At 37.5% G+C, this 14,662-nt stretch overlaps 1 non-coding gene across 1 annotated transcript; it reads right to left on the bottom strand.

The window, feature by feature from the left end:
• Nucleotides 1-11,275: 11,275 nt before the first annotated feature.
• On the bottom strand, nt 11,276-11,382 carry LOC122305911. Its single transcript, XR_006241344.1, has one exon. It is a non-coding gene; the product is annotated as a small nucleolar RNA R71 (small nucleolar RNA).
• Nucleotides 11,383-14,662: the final 3,280 nt, after the last annotated feature.

The raw sequence follows: 14,662 nt of genomic DNA, 5'->3' as shown, positions 1-14,662 counted from the left end.
TTTATTTGGAAAGTTATAATTTTATGTCTTACAAGGGTTTTAGAAGTTATAATTTTATGGCACTGTTCACGCTACAGTACCCGAAGCATTGTTTACTTAGGGTTTTTGGAGATTGTCTATTTAAACTAAGTGTAACCTCATTTGAGAGGCAGACTATGTGGAATTGTCATTGAGAGTTGAGTTATCTCCTCTTGTTCTTCTTGAACTTCTAAACTTATCAAAGGTAAATCAAAACCTTTGTGGCGTTCTTCCTTTGTAATCTAGGTTCTTGAGACGGGTTCTTCAATGGGTCTAGATTTTGATATAATTTAGGTTCTTTGAACGAGTTCTCATCGGGTCTGGATTCTCCATCCATATACCTGAGTTTGGCTTTCTTGGGGTTGTTTTTCCAGTATTGTTGTTGGGTCTTAAAGCAAGTCTATTGGGGTTCACATCAGACGCCTTTGGTCGGTTTGCTTGTAGACCTGTGTTAGAGTCTTGAGTTTAACTTTTCTGATCATTTGTTTGAAAATTCTTCTAATTCTGAGAAAATGAGTGAACATGAAGATCAACCCACTAGGACCCTTCAGGATTACCTCCACCCTGCACGCATAGCCACACCATCATGCATCATGTTTCCAGCTAATATTCGCCAATTGGATTTTAAAACAGGGATGATACAGTTACTCCCTACTTTTCATGGCTTGGAAAATGAAAATCCATATATGCATATTAGGGAGTTTGAGGAAGTAGTTGCGACTTTTCATAGTCAAAATGCAACTGATGACATTGTGAGACTTAAGTTCTTTCCTTTCTCTTAGAAGGATAGAGCTAAGAGTTGGCTATACTCTTTGAGACCACAATCTATTGGGTCATGGAATGAGATGACTCAGGTCTTCTTTAATAAATACTTTCTCCAACATAAGACCAATGCTTTAAAAAGGCAAATCTCCACCTTTGACAAAAGGACAGTGAGACTTTGTATCAGTCTTGGGAGAGATTTAAGGAGCTATTGAGTATGTGTCCTCACCATGGGTATGAGAATTGGCACTTAGTGAGCTATTTTTATGAGGGACTTACACCTAGAGAGCGTCAATTTGTGGAGATGATGTGTAATGGTGAGTTCTTACAAAAAGATCCTGATGAGGCCATAGAATACCTCAATGAGCTTGCTGAAAAAGCTCACACTTGGACTGGACCTAGTGCTACTGAGAGCACAAATAGGTCACGACCTGCAGGAAACCTAAATGGTGGTGGAATTTACCATCTCAGGGAAGAAGATAACCTAAAGGCTAAGGTTGAAATGCTCACTAGGGAGCTAGAGGTGTTGAAGAATAAAGACATAAAGCCAACACACGTGGCTAATCATGCAGAGTCTTTTGGATGATGTTTTGTGTATGGTGGGATAGATCACCTTGCCCAAGAGTGTCCCACATTTGCTGAGATGAGAGGGATGTATGAGGAACAATGTAATGCCTTAGGTATGTACATGAAGCCTGTTGCACCTTTCTTTGATACCTACAATCCTGGGTGGCGTAATCACCCCAATTTTAGCTGGAAGTCTGAAAACCAGCCGCCTGCACAACCCCTAGATCATATCCTGCACTATATCATGCACCTTCATCTTCTAGGAGTCCTTTAAAAGACACTTTGCATGCTTTTATTGAGGCACAGAGTAAAACTAATTAAAAGTTTGAATCTTTGATTATGCAGGTTGTTGAAGAAAAAAAAGAGATAAAGAGTCATATATCCAAGATAATGAGCTCCTTGAGTGTGAATGAGCGTGGCAAGTTTCCTTCTCAAGTTCAATCCGCACCCCAAGGTCAGCATATGGCACAAAAAAATTTAAAAGAAGTCAATGCCATTATGACAAGAAGTGGTAAGTCCTTACACATCCCAACAACTGATAAGCAAGAGGATGTTGAAGAGGAACAAAGCAATGATAGCACCAAGTTCCCCAAGGATGCCAAGGTAATCAAGAGTCCAGTTAAGGTACCATTTCCTCAAGCTTTAAAATCTGGTATGCGAACTTTGGATCCTAGTAATGAAATCTTGGAGAACCTCAGGCAGGTAAAGATTAACCTTCCTCTTTTGCATGTTATTAAACAAGTTCCCATTTATGCAAAAGTTCTTAAAGATTTGTGTACAGTTAAGAGGAAGCACCATGTTAAGAAGACAGCATTTCTGACAGAGCAAGTTAGTGCTCTAATTGAGCAGCGAATTCCTCCTAAGTACAAGGATCCTGGTTGTCCAACCATTGCATGTAATATTGGGAATCATGAGTTTGGGCAAGCCTTGCTAGATCTAGGAGCTAGTGTTAATTTGATGCCTTATTCCATTTATTTGCAGCTTGGTTTGGGTGAAATTAAGCCTACTTCTGTCGTGCTTCAGTTGGCTGATCGTTCAGTTAAGAAACCGAGAGGGATAGTTGAGGATGTTTTGATCCAAATCGACAAGTTTTATTATCCTGTTGATTTCTTAATTTTGGACACTCAATCAGTTGTTGAGTCTAACTCTAAAGTTCCTCTCATATTAGGTAGACCTTTCCTTGCTATGGCTAATGCACTTATAAATTGCAGGAATTGGTTGATGAAGTTATCTTTTGAAAACATGACCATGGAGGTCAACATTTTCCATATTGAGAAGCAGCCAACAGATGACGAGTGCCACCAAACGTATATGATTGATGCACTCATGGACAAGGGAGTTCACACAACTCATGATTTTGATCCCCTTGAATATTCCCTTGTGATAAAGGGTTAGAATTGCATAATTAAGTTTTTTAAATAAGTGATTTATTTTATCAAATAAGGATTGAACACTTAATTATGCATCAAATTTTAATATTGAATGTCAAATTAATTGATGCCAATATTTTTGCACATCAAAGTCTCATATTTGCTATGAGAAAATTGAGAAGTTAATTATGGTTTTATAGAATCTCATCTAATAGAGATCAATTGCACTTCACTCGGACAGCCAACAGCAGGAGCACACATGCATCATCACGTTGGACACAACACACACGCAGAAAAGTGCAAACACATGCAGCAACAAGACCCTTGGACGGCTGGAGCAGAAAACTCAAACATGCATATCACGTTGAGCAGCAGAGGAACGGAGGCTACAGCAAAAGAAAGAAGACCAGCTCACACATGCATGCACACATGCAGTTCTGCAATACACATGCAGACCATTCACACGTACAGTTCATCACGTTGGACACAGCAGGAGAACACCAGCTCACACACGCTGGAAACTCACACATGCTAAAAGCAGCAAAGCACTCGGACAGCACTAATACTCACAGCAGCTACTACACCAAGCAGCAGAACACATTCGGACCATGCAAGGAAACTCACACCATAAAAGCAACAGAACACTCATTCGAACACCATGCAGTGGACACATGCAGGACAGCAACCAACTCACACATGCAATACACATGCAGAAAGAAACTCACGTTGAAGACAGCAGCTGGAGCAGCAGAGATTATTCCTCCTTTTTCGTTCGGCAACTCACACATGCAGCAGACACTCTGATGTGCTTTGACAGAACATGCACATGCAACAGCAGAGAGTTTATTACCTTCTTTCTTTTGTTTTAGAAGCTGGAGCAGCAGGAGATCACATGGGATCATGGAAGGCAAGCTGTTCATTTCAAACACACGGCTATAAAACGAAAAAAGGCTGAAATGCTAAAGGGGGATTCGGCTACAGCAGAGCAGACCTTTTTTCTTTCTTTTTCGTTTAAGCTAGATCAGTAGCTGGGGTTGGTTTTATTTTTTTTTTCATTTTCATTTTTTGTTTCAGACGCTAGGCTGCAGTTAATTTTCTTGATGTTTCTTTTGGTTTTTCATTCTGCCACAGCCGGAGTAGCATAGTTTTTGAGTTCTTATTTTTCGTTCAACATTTAACTTACTTTTCATTCGGAGACGGAGACACCTTTTTTTTCTCTTTTCTTTCATGTTACGATTGAGGCGGCTGGATTATTATTTTTCTTATTGTTCTTTCTTCTGTCATTCACGTTAGAGTGCATTAAGTTTTCATTGACTTTACTTTTCATTTTCAGCTTTTGGAGAGTTCAGTTTTGCTTAGTCGTTTCTTTTCGTTGAGAACCAGGCGGCTTTTACTTTTCTTTTCGTTTAGCATTTGCTTTTTTTTTTTTTTTTATTTCGTTCAGCACCAGTCTTCTTTCTTTCCGTTCCGTTCAGCATTTAATTTACTTACTTTTTCATTTCTTTTTTTTTTTGGGGAATTTTCTGTTTTAGTTTCTTTTTTTTTTTTTCATTTCAGAACTCTCTCATTTTTATTATTTTACTAGTCTTTAGTTTAAGATTTCAGATGGACGGAAGGCCCTCTCTTCCTCTCGGGTTTCATTGTTCTTTTGGCTGTTTTCTTTTTTTTTCACATTTTCGTTCCTTTAGAGACGCAGGGGAGACGGTGGCCTTGCAGCGCTGGTTTCATTTTTTTGCTTTACGTTGTAGTGTTTTTCAGTTGTTATTTCAGAGGACTCATTTTCAGTTTTATTATTTTTTTTAGTTGTCCAGTTTTCTTTCCTAAGTTCTTAGTTGAGTCGGCGTGGAGCTTGTGGTTTTATTTATTTATTTTTTATTTCTTCTCAGTTTTTGTTATGGCTTTACTTAGACTAATCTTTGTTGTTAGAATTATCATGAGTAGCTAATTTTTGAAACTTGGGATGTGGAATGAAGCTTGATTTGTTTTGGATTCTAGTATAGTACAATATTTTGTCGATAAATGATGATTACTCTATATTACTAGTCGGATTTGAATTGAAAGTAGATTGTGGCTCTTGCTCTTGTTTTGTTGTTGACGTAAGGCACAACAAAAGCTTGAAAATTATCAAGGCTTCTCTCGATTGATTGTTAATGTATATTTGGCTAGTAAAGTAGAGAATCCCTTAGAAAAAAAATATTGCAAAGCTTAAGCATAACTTTTTATCTTCCGTTTATCAATGCCTTGACTGGATTGTTAATCGAGAAAATTATCTAGAATCCGAAATAAAGAGAGTCTCATACCCAACCCAAGTGTTCGTTAATTTGTTTTTCTTAAGAAACTCTTATTTTAACTTCGATTATCTTTTTTCATTGCATTTGAATTTTATTTTCATCACTCATACTTGATTCATTTGTTACTCACAAATCTCCTATACGCTTTGATAACCCATTGTCCCTGTGGAATACGATTCTGGACTTATCCTTAATACAACTTGACACTTCTACACTTGGAAGCACATTCGACTACGAGTCACCTTGTGAATTCTGAGTTTAATACATCTGTTAGTGATTCATCTGATGTTATTGATATTTGTGCTATTTTTTATGAAACTCAGGATTATGGCACACAGGTTTGGCAACAGAAATTTGAGGAGTTGCCTAAGAAATGTGAAAAACAGAATCCTGTAAGTATGAAAGCACCAAAAGTTAAATTGAAATCTTTGCCTAAGTCTAAAGTCTATAAGGTTAAAATGAAAACGTTTCATGATAAAAATATTCTTAGGAAGAGGTTTAAACCTAATGACCGAATATGCTTATATGATTTTGGATCTCGCAAGCACAAAGGAAAACTTCGGTTTAGGTGGACTGACCCATTTCTAGTGAAAAATGTTTTTATAAATGGGGTGGCAGAAATAGAGGATCCTAAGGATGGTCAGATCTTTAAAGTAAATGATCAACGCCTTAAAATATTAATTGATAGGCAAGTTCCGGAAGTGGAAGACATTCCACTTGTGGATCCAATCTATCAACCTTGACCACACCACCAAGGTATGTGTTTCTTTATTTATTTTGTTTTGCTTTGTTTTGTTTTTGTTTTTTCTTATTTTCTTTCTTTTTCTTTTTGTTTACTGTTGTTTTCTTTGTTTTGGATTGCAGGATAGTTTCATTTCGCCATTTCAGATCACCATCTTTGGTGTTTAGGGAGCTACCCACGTCACTCATCAGGTCTATTCTACCATTTTCAGTTACTCCTCATTCAATTTTGATTCTTAAACATTGAGGACAATGTTTCATTTAAGTTGGGGGTGGTGGTGCAAATTCAGTATTTAAAATGATTGTTGGAACTCTGTGGCATATTTTCATGTGTCAATTTTTTTTAATTTGCATCACATGTGCATCATTTTCACATGTGTACTCATTCTCATTCATAGCCATCTTCGTGAATTCACCAAACCCACCAAATCATTTTTTGCTGAAACATTCACAGAATCCTTAATGCACTTATCCAAGTTTTGTGGTAAGATGGTGGTTTGACACATGTAGCTAGAGAACTCTTTTGCTTAAGTATTCATGTGAGTTTGGACAGGATTGAGAGCATATAAATGCAGTAAATTGTGATAAGCATTCATTGATCTGTTGAATTGGGCACTTCTTTTGAGAATATCATTACATGGTTTGCGGTAGAATGGTGGATATACTTGGGATATGACGAAGGTCAACTTAGGATTAACGTTTGAGCCTTTCAAGCTATCCTTTCCATCATAGACTCCTAGTAGCCAACTTGAGCCAATAAACACTTGTAGCTTTTTCTTTTCATATGCCCATATCATCCATGCCTCTCCACATTGGAGTATAACCTATACACAGATTTTCTTACCCTTTTTACTTCCAAGTATATACTAGGTGTGGAATTTGTATTTTCTTTCTTTAATTTCATCATTTTCAATTAAGAAGAAGAAGAAGACGGCAGAAAATAGAGAAGAGTACAAGTTGCAAAGTGTTCAATTGAGTAAGCTCCAAAAAAAAAAAAAAAGTTGGTAGAGATGGAAAGAATACAAAAGTGGCATGTGTTTGTCCATCAAATTGTTGAAAACAAAAAAAAAAAGAGGAAGAAGAAGGAAAATCATTATTATTTGATGATCTGAAAAGTTAGAGAGTATATCAAGTGAGAAGTGTGGTCTATTGAGATATTTAATAAAATTCACTTTGTATGTACTTGGAAGTTTTTGAATCCCTTTCATCTTTTTTTTTTTTTTATATAACCCCAAAACCAAGCCACATTACAACCTTTTTTGTTGACCATTCTGATCCTAAGTAAGCTATTGGAAAGATTGATGGAAGTCTCATTTGTTAGTGTTCCTATCATAAGATCAATGTTTGCTTGTTGCTTGTACATAATTGCCTAATTTTCCATGAGAGTGTGTATACACCCATTGTCAACTCCATAGAGAGAGCTTTTACACGAAACACTATTATACCCGTGAGTTATGGAGTTGAACCTTTTGCTTAAGATGTTCTTGATGTTGCATGTGTCAAGGCTAGTGGTACGATGGTTATGGTTTATAGAACACACACACACTCTGTGGATTGCTATAGGTGGATTGATCTTGATGGGTTATTGTATTCCTTAGATTGTTTTGATATATGAATCTGGAAAGTGTGACTTGATGGCCCTTATGTGTGATTTTCTTTGGTCTCTTTCATTATTTTGACATGAAAATTTCTAGGGACTAAAGTTGGGGGGTGTGATGAGTGTGCGAAAGTGCACTCTATATACCCTATTATTGGACTAAAATGCTAAAATGTGAATAGAAATCATAGGATAATATGTGTATTCTTAAATTGAATTTTTATTTACGTTGGGAAACTCCTAAGCAGTTTTTTTATGTCTAATCTCAGAGTTTATAAAAGAGCAAGTCAAGCCCAGTCAAATTCAAAGGAGGGACATTCATGGGGTTTGAGAGCAATTTGGAAGAAAAGAAAAAGAAAAAAAATCACAAAATGAAACCACAAGAAGTCCAAGTCCGAAATTCGCTAGGAGACAATCTGCATATACTTTAGTCTTTTGACTATATCTTTTTACTCACATATCGGATTGATGTGATTCTTGATGCATTGGAAATATATCTTAAAGGGCTATAACTTTGTCTCTAATAAGACTTTCCAAATTCAAACTCCTGAAGGCTGTACATGGTTGCCAAAATAAGTCCTAAAATTTAGGCGATTTTTTTATGCGGAAATTAAGAGGACAATAGGGTTTCTTTCCTACCCTATATAAGCATATCATTAGCACAAAATGGAGGGGGAGTAAGAGGCACAAGAGGCAGATCTGAAGAGAGGAGAAAATCACTTCCATGGCCACTGTTCGCTTCAATTTTCTCTGGATATTTTTGTTGTCCATTATATTTATGGGTAACTAAATTCTCAAGTAGGGTTAGGGATGAACTTGCACATTAGATGGTATTTCTAATTTATTGTTAATTCATGTATTTGATTTTCAATTGCTAAAACTCTTTTGTTTTATCATTGTCAATTCATCGTTGATGTTTTCTTCTCCGAATAATCATAGAATTTATTGTGTTTATGGATTCAGTCATGCTTTTTTTTCTATTGAATGGATTAATTATTTGATTATGTTTGGATCAATTATTTATCTATATTGATTTAGTTTTTTGCTGCAATATCGCTTCCTGAGTATATTGTCGTCATTGGATTTTATCAATAGGGGTAGTAATTCACGTTTTTTAAAAGTGGTGAATGTTTTTTCAAAAGGTTACATTTGATTTAAGTCTGGTTTATAAATCTATACCTTCCGATTGGGAATTGTGGGAATTGAGTTCCTAATTGAGTTATCCAATGAATTAAGAATAATTAAAATACCAGATTTGTGCAAGGGATTCCCGACGCTCTATTGTTTGTCAAATTTGAGTACTTTTTTTTGTTAATCACTTTGCTTCACTTTAATTTACATTTAAAATTAATCTTTGTTCTCTATTACTTATTTGATATTTTTCTTTAGTTTCTTTGTTCCTGTTGCTATTCTTTTAATTTGTCTCTCTGTGGATTCGACACCCCAAAGCTGTGCTATAACTATTGCGTTATTCTTTCGGCGTAATCAGGCATCAACTGAAAGAATGAGATAGAAGACTGGGTTTATTGCTGCTAATTGATCGGATGCTAGAAGTAAACTAGGAGGGCTAATGTGGGATGTAAATAGTGAAGTTTCCGATGAGGAAATGGTGCAAGAGGCATGGGCTTGGGGCCGATTTGTTGCAATGCACATGAAGTTGCACCTAGGTGCCGACTTGGGCGTTTACAGGCTTTGTTTCAATTAACATGTCTTGGATCAATACTAATCTTCTAATTAAATCTAAGAATGATAGAAAACAACAATGAAAACAATAAGGTCAAGATAAAAAGGGTGAGAAAGAATATTAAAAGATAAATTAATATCAAAATATGGTGTAGAGATAAATAATCGTGTAGAAGTCAATTACTGCCCTTAACTCAAGTCATAAGCTTAACCGTGGCCAGATGTGAACCTTGGGAGATTGTTACGCTTCTTGGGCTTGGGCTTGACCGAAACCAATGGTAAGGTGTATGTAGCCTTCAATTTCAAGAACGAAATAGAAGACAGGTGATGAATTGCAAAAATTTCATATTGCAGATTTTACAAGTTCACTCGAGCGGAGGCTTTTGCGCTCGAGCGAATTCAGGCAGATTCAAACGCTCGACTGCCACTCGACAGGGAGCTCGAGCGGGTTGCTGAAAAACAAAGATCGCTCGAGCGGAGACATTGGATGCTTGAGCGAAATAAGGCAAAGTCGAACGCTCGACGTGCGCTCGGTAGGATGCTCGAGCGAAATCAGACAGAGTCGAACGCTCGATGTGCGCTCGACACCCCGCTCGAGCGAACATCGTATTTTGACAGATTTTAGGTTTTCCGCCGTCACACCATATAAAAGCAATTTTTCACTCTAGGGCCGTGAGTTTTGACTGGAGAACACTTCTTGGGACAGAAAAACATAGCTAGAGGGATTCAAATCATCTGTTTTGGAGAGGGAATTCCAATTATTGCACGTACGTTGGAATCATACACGAGCACGGACGGGAGAAAAGCGTTGAATCTTTCCCTTGAGCTTTTGAAGACGATTTGCGGCTGCAAGGAGGATTTTTCAGTGTTTATTTTCTTCCAATCTTCTCAGAACAATTATGGTGAATTCATTTATGTTGAATTCCATTTCTAGCATGAGCTAAATTTACTTTATTCTAGGAAAACGATGTAACCTATTTCCGAACTATGCTTGATTGTCTATGCTAATTTAATGAAATTCTCTCTTTGTTTATCTGATTTGTTCTGAATTTATTACTTCTAGTTAACTGGCCATTGATTAGATGATAAGTAATCTTGTGATTTGCTATCGAAAGAGGGAATCATAGGGTAGATCTTGGATATTTCAGCATAGGTAAGTATAGAGATCGAAAGACTTGTATGAACCTATGTAGTAATTAAATCATTGGTCTTATTGCGTTCTTGATTATTGAATTTGCATATTCTTGTGTAAATTGATAACCAAGAGTCAATTCCAATTGACTATCGAAAGAGGTTTTTGGATGAATTAGAGATTTGCTAATAGACAAAAGAGATTTAAATTAAATTAGCTGGATGAGAAAAGCATAGTGAAGTAGGTGAAATCGATTTCCTAGAAGTTTTCTTCCCATTAATTTGATCTTTGAACGTCAGTGTTATTTCCTTTGCATATTTTTCTTTGAGTTGATCTAGTTTAAATTACAACTACAAAAATCTTAGTGATTCCTCTAGATAAAATCGAGTTTAGTATAATTTTGGTATTTGGCAAACGTAAGGTACTAATCCCTGAGGACGATACTCTTCTTATTACTTTACTATAAAACTACGATACTGTGCACTTGCAATTTTGCACCGGTCAAGTTTTTGGCGCCGTTGCCGGGGATTGGTTTATTCTTATTCTTTTTGTCAATATCGATACAAAGTAATCTTGGTTTTAATTTAGAATTTTGTTTTAATTTGTTCTATAGGTGTGTTTTTGACGTTGGATGCGCCATGCTACGTCTCGTGATATTATTCCTGTTGATCCGGAGATTGAAAGAACTCTTAGATCACTAAGAAGAAATAAAATACTAGCCATGGCTGAAGAAGAACGTGAGCTACTACCACGCAGTTTGAAGGACTATGTACGACCAGTTGTGAATGGAAATTACTCGAGCATAATGCGCCAGCCAATTAATGCCAACAACTTTGAGCTCAAACTAGCTTTGATTAGCATGGTGCAGCAGGCTCAATTCAGCGGGTCGCCACTGGATGATCCCAATATTCATTTGGCAATGTTCTTAGAGATTTGTGACACTGTGAAGATCAATGGTGTTACTGAAGACACCATTAGACTGCGATTGTTTCCTTTCTCTTTGAGGGACAAGGCTAGAGGTTGGCTACAATCTCTACAACCGGGAAGCATCAATAGTTGGCAGGACATGGCTGAGAGGTTTCTTGCTAAATTCTTTCCTCCTGCAAAAACAGCCCAACTCAGGAGTGAGATTGGCCAGTTCAAGCAAAATGATTTTGAGTCACTCTATGAAGTGTGTGAGAGGTATAAAGACTTGGTTCGACGTTGTCCACAACTTGGATTGCCAGATTGGTTGCAAGTTCAGATGTTCTATAATGGGTTAAATGGGCAAACCCGAACTATAGTTGATGCTACTTCTGGTGGAACTTTGATGTCAAAGACAGCTGAAGGTGCTACTGCACTTTTGGAAGAAATGGCCTCAAACAACTATCAATGGCCAACTGAGAGGACTTTGGCTAAGAAGGTTGCTGGAATTCATGACTTGGAGCCGATCGCAGCCCTTTCCGCTCAAGTAGCTACTCTATCTCATCAGATTTCAACCTTGACAACACAAAGGATACCACAAAGTACAGAATATATTGCATCTACAAGTATGATAGTTCCAAGCAATGAGGCGAGTCAAGGACAAGTTCAATATGTCAACAATCGAAACTACAACTATCGTGGTAATCCTATGCTAAATTACTATCATCCAAGGCTTAGAAATCATGAGAATTTGTCATATGGAAATACAAAGAATGTGTTGCAACCTCAACATCCTCCAGGATTTGATAGCCAACCAAGCGAGAAGAAGATGTCACTTGAGGATGCCATGGTTTCCTTTGTTCAGGAGACCAATGCAAGGTTTAAAAAGACTGATTCACGGTTGGACAACATTGAGACTCATTGTAGCAATATGGGAGCCACTATCAAGAATCTTGAAGTGCAAATTGGGCAACTAGCCACTACCATCAATGCCCAACAAAGAGGAGCTTTTCCTAGCAACACTGAAGTGAATCCAAAGGAACAATGCAAGGCCATCACACTTAGGAGTGGAAAAGAAATTGAGAGGGCACCATTACAGGAGAGCAAGTCCACCCCAACCGCTGCAAACAATGGCCAAAGCAAATATCAAGTAGAAGAAGAGGAGATTATAAATGATACACTAGAGGAGACCGACTTGCCTCCTACAATTTCATTTCCTGACAATCCTCCTATTCTTGCTCCTCCACTTCCTTATCCTCAGCGTTTTCAAAAGCAAAAACTAGATAAGCAATTTTCTAAGTTTTTGGATATTTTTAGGAAAATTCACATTAATATTCCTTTTGCAGATGCCATGGAACAAAATGCCAAATTATGTCAAATTCCTGAAGGACATCATTTCCAAGAAGAGAAGATTGGAAGAGTTTGAAACAGTGAAGCTTTCTGAAGAATGCAGTGCCATTCTTCAAAAGGAATTGTCTCAAAAATTAAAAGATCCGGGGAGTTTCACTTTGCCTTGCACTATTGGGAATTCATTTTTTGATAGAGTTTTATGTGATCTTGGTGCTAGCATTAATCTTATGCCACTTTCTATATGCAGGAAATTAGGACTTGGAGAGATAAAGCATACAACAATTTCCTTGCAACTAGCGGATCAGTCCATCAAGTATCCACGTGGAGTCATAGAAGATGTATTGGTAAAGGTGGATAAGTTTATTTTTCCTGCTGATTTTGTGGTGTTAGATATGGAGGAAGATGAAGATGTCCCGCTAATTCTTGGCCGACCATTCTTGGCCACGGGAAGAGCTTTAATTGATGTCCAAAAGGGTGAATTAACATTGAGAGTAAACAAGAAAAAGGTTATGTTCAACATCTACCAAGCTATGAAATTTCCAGAAGATCCAAGTACTTGCTTTCAGGTAGATGTCATTAAGCAATGTGTAGAAGAGGCCTTTCAAGAAGATATGTCATCCGATCACCTAGAACGCTGTATCACCACTTCATCTCATGCTTTTGATTTTAATAATTCTGCTATTTGTGAATCTGACTTGCCTTTTGTTAGTGAAGAATTTCTCCACTATGTTTTTGCTTTGGGAGCATTGCAGCAGGTTACACATCACTTAGTAATGAAGTGGGGAAGCTAGAGCCGGTGATACCAAAGGATGAATCTGAAATTGCTAAAGAAAAGATGCAGAAAAATACAACTCCGGAGTTGAAGCAATTACCTGAGCATCTTCGCTATGCATTCTTGGGTGATAGTGATACCTTTCCAGTGATTGTTGCTACATCACTCACACCAGAAGAAGAGGAAAAGTTGCTGCGTGTATTGAGGGAGCATAGAACAGCCTTGGGATGGACTATTTCTGACATAAAAGGAATAAGTCCCTCCATTTGTATGCACAAGATTTTAATGGAGGAGCTTTACAAGCCAACGATCGAGCACCAAAGAAGATTAAATCCAGCAATGAAGGAAGTAGTGAGAGCTGAAATTTTGAAACTCCTTAATGCTGAAATTATATATGCTATTTCAGATAGTTCATGGATCAGTCCAGTGCAAGTTGTACCAAAGAAGGGTGGAATGACGGTGGTGAAAAATGACAATAATGAGTTCATTCCTACAAGAGCGGTCACGGGATGGCGTGTATGCATGGATTGCCGCAAGTTGAATAAAGCAACAAGGAAGGATCATTTTCCACTTCCATTCATTGATCAGATGTTGGATCGATTGGCTGGGTACTCCTACTATTGTTTTTTGGATGGTTATTCGGGGTATAATCAGATTGCTATAGCTCCTGAAGATCAAGAGAAAACTACATTCACATGCCCCTATGGAACATTTGCTTTTAGGAGGATGCCCTTTGGACTGTGCAACGCCCCTGCGACATTTCAACGTTGCATGATGGCTATTTTTTCTGACATGGTGGAAGATATAATGGAAGTATTCATGGATGACTTTTCAGTTTTTGGTACATCTTTTGATCATTGTTTGCATAACTTAGCTCTTGTTTTGCAGAGATGTGAAGATAAAAATCTAGTCCTGAACTGGGAGAAGTGTCATTTCATGGTTCAAGAAGGGATCATGCTAGGCCATAGAGTGTCATCTAAAGGATTTGAGGTGGATTGAGCCAAAATTGCAACCATAGAGAAACTACCACCTCCAAAGAATGTGAAGGGAATCAGAAGTTTTCTGGGACATGCGGGATTTTATAGAAGATTTATCAAGGATTTTTCTAAACTCTCTAAACCTCTACGTAATCTTCTTGAGAAAAATTCTACATTTGACTTTGATATTATTTGTTTGCAGGCCTTTAATGCACTCAAGGAGAAGCTAATTTCAACACCAATTGTGATTGTACCTGATTGGAGTCAACCTTTTGAAGTTATGTGCGATGCAAGTGACTTTGCAATTGGAGCAGTGTTGGGGCAAAGGCGACACAAGTTGTTTAGAGCCATCTATTATGCAAGCCGGACATTGAATGAAGCTCAATTGAATTATACGAAAACTGAGAAGGAGATGCTTGCTGTGGTGTTTGCTTGTGACAAATTTCGGTCTTACCTCATTGGGACAAAGGTGATAGTATTCACTGATCATGCAGCACTT

This window comes from Carya illinoinensis, chromosome 3 (assembly GCF_018687715.1).
Source record: "Carya illinoinensis cultivar Pawnee chromosome 3, C.illinoinensisPawnee_v1, whole genome shotgun sequence".
NCBI lineage: Eukaryota > Viridiplantae > Streptophyta > Magnoliopsida > Fagales > Juglandaceae > Carya > Carya illinoinensis.
Note: the sequence above shows the minus strand (reverse complement) of the source record. Positions and strands in the feature narration are given on the sequence as shown.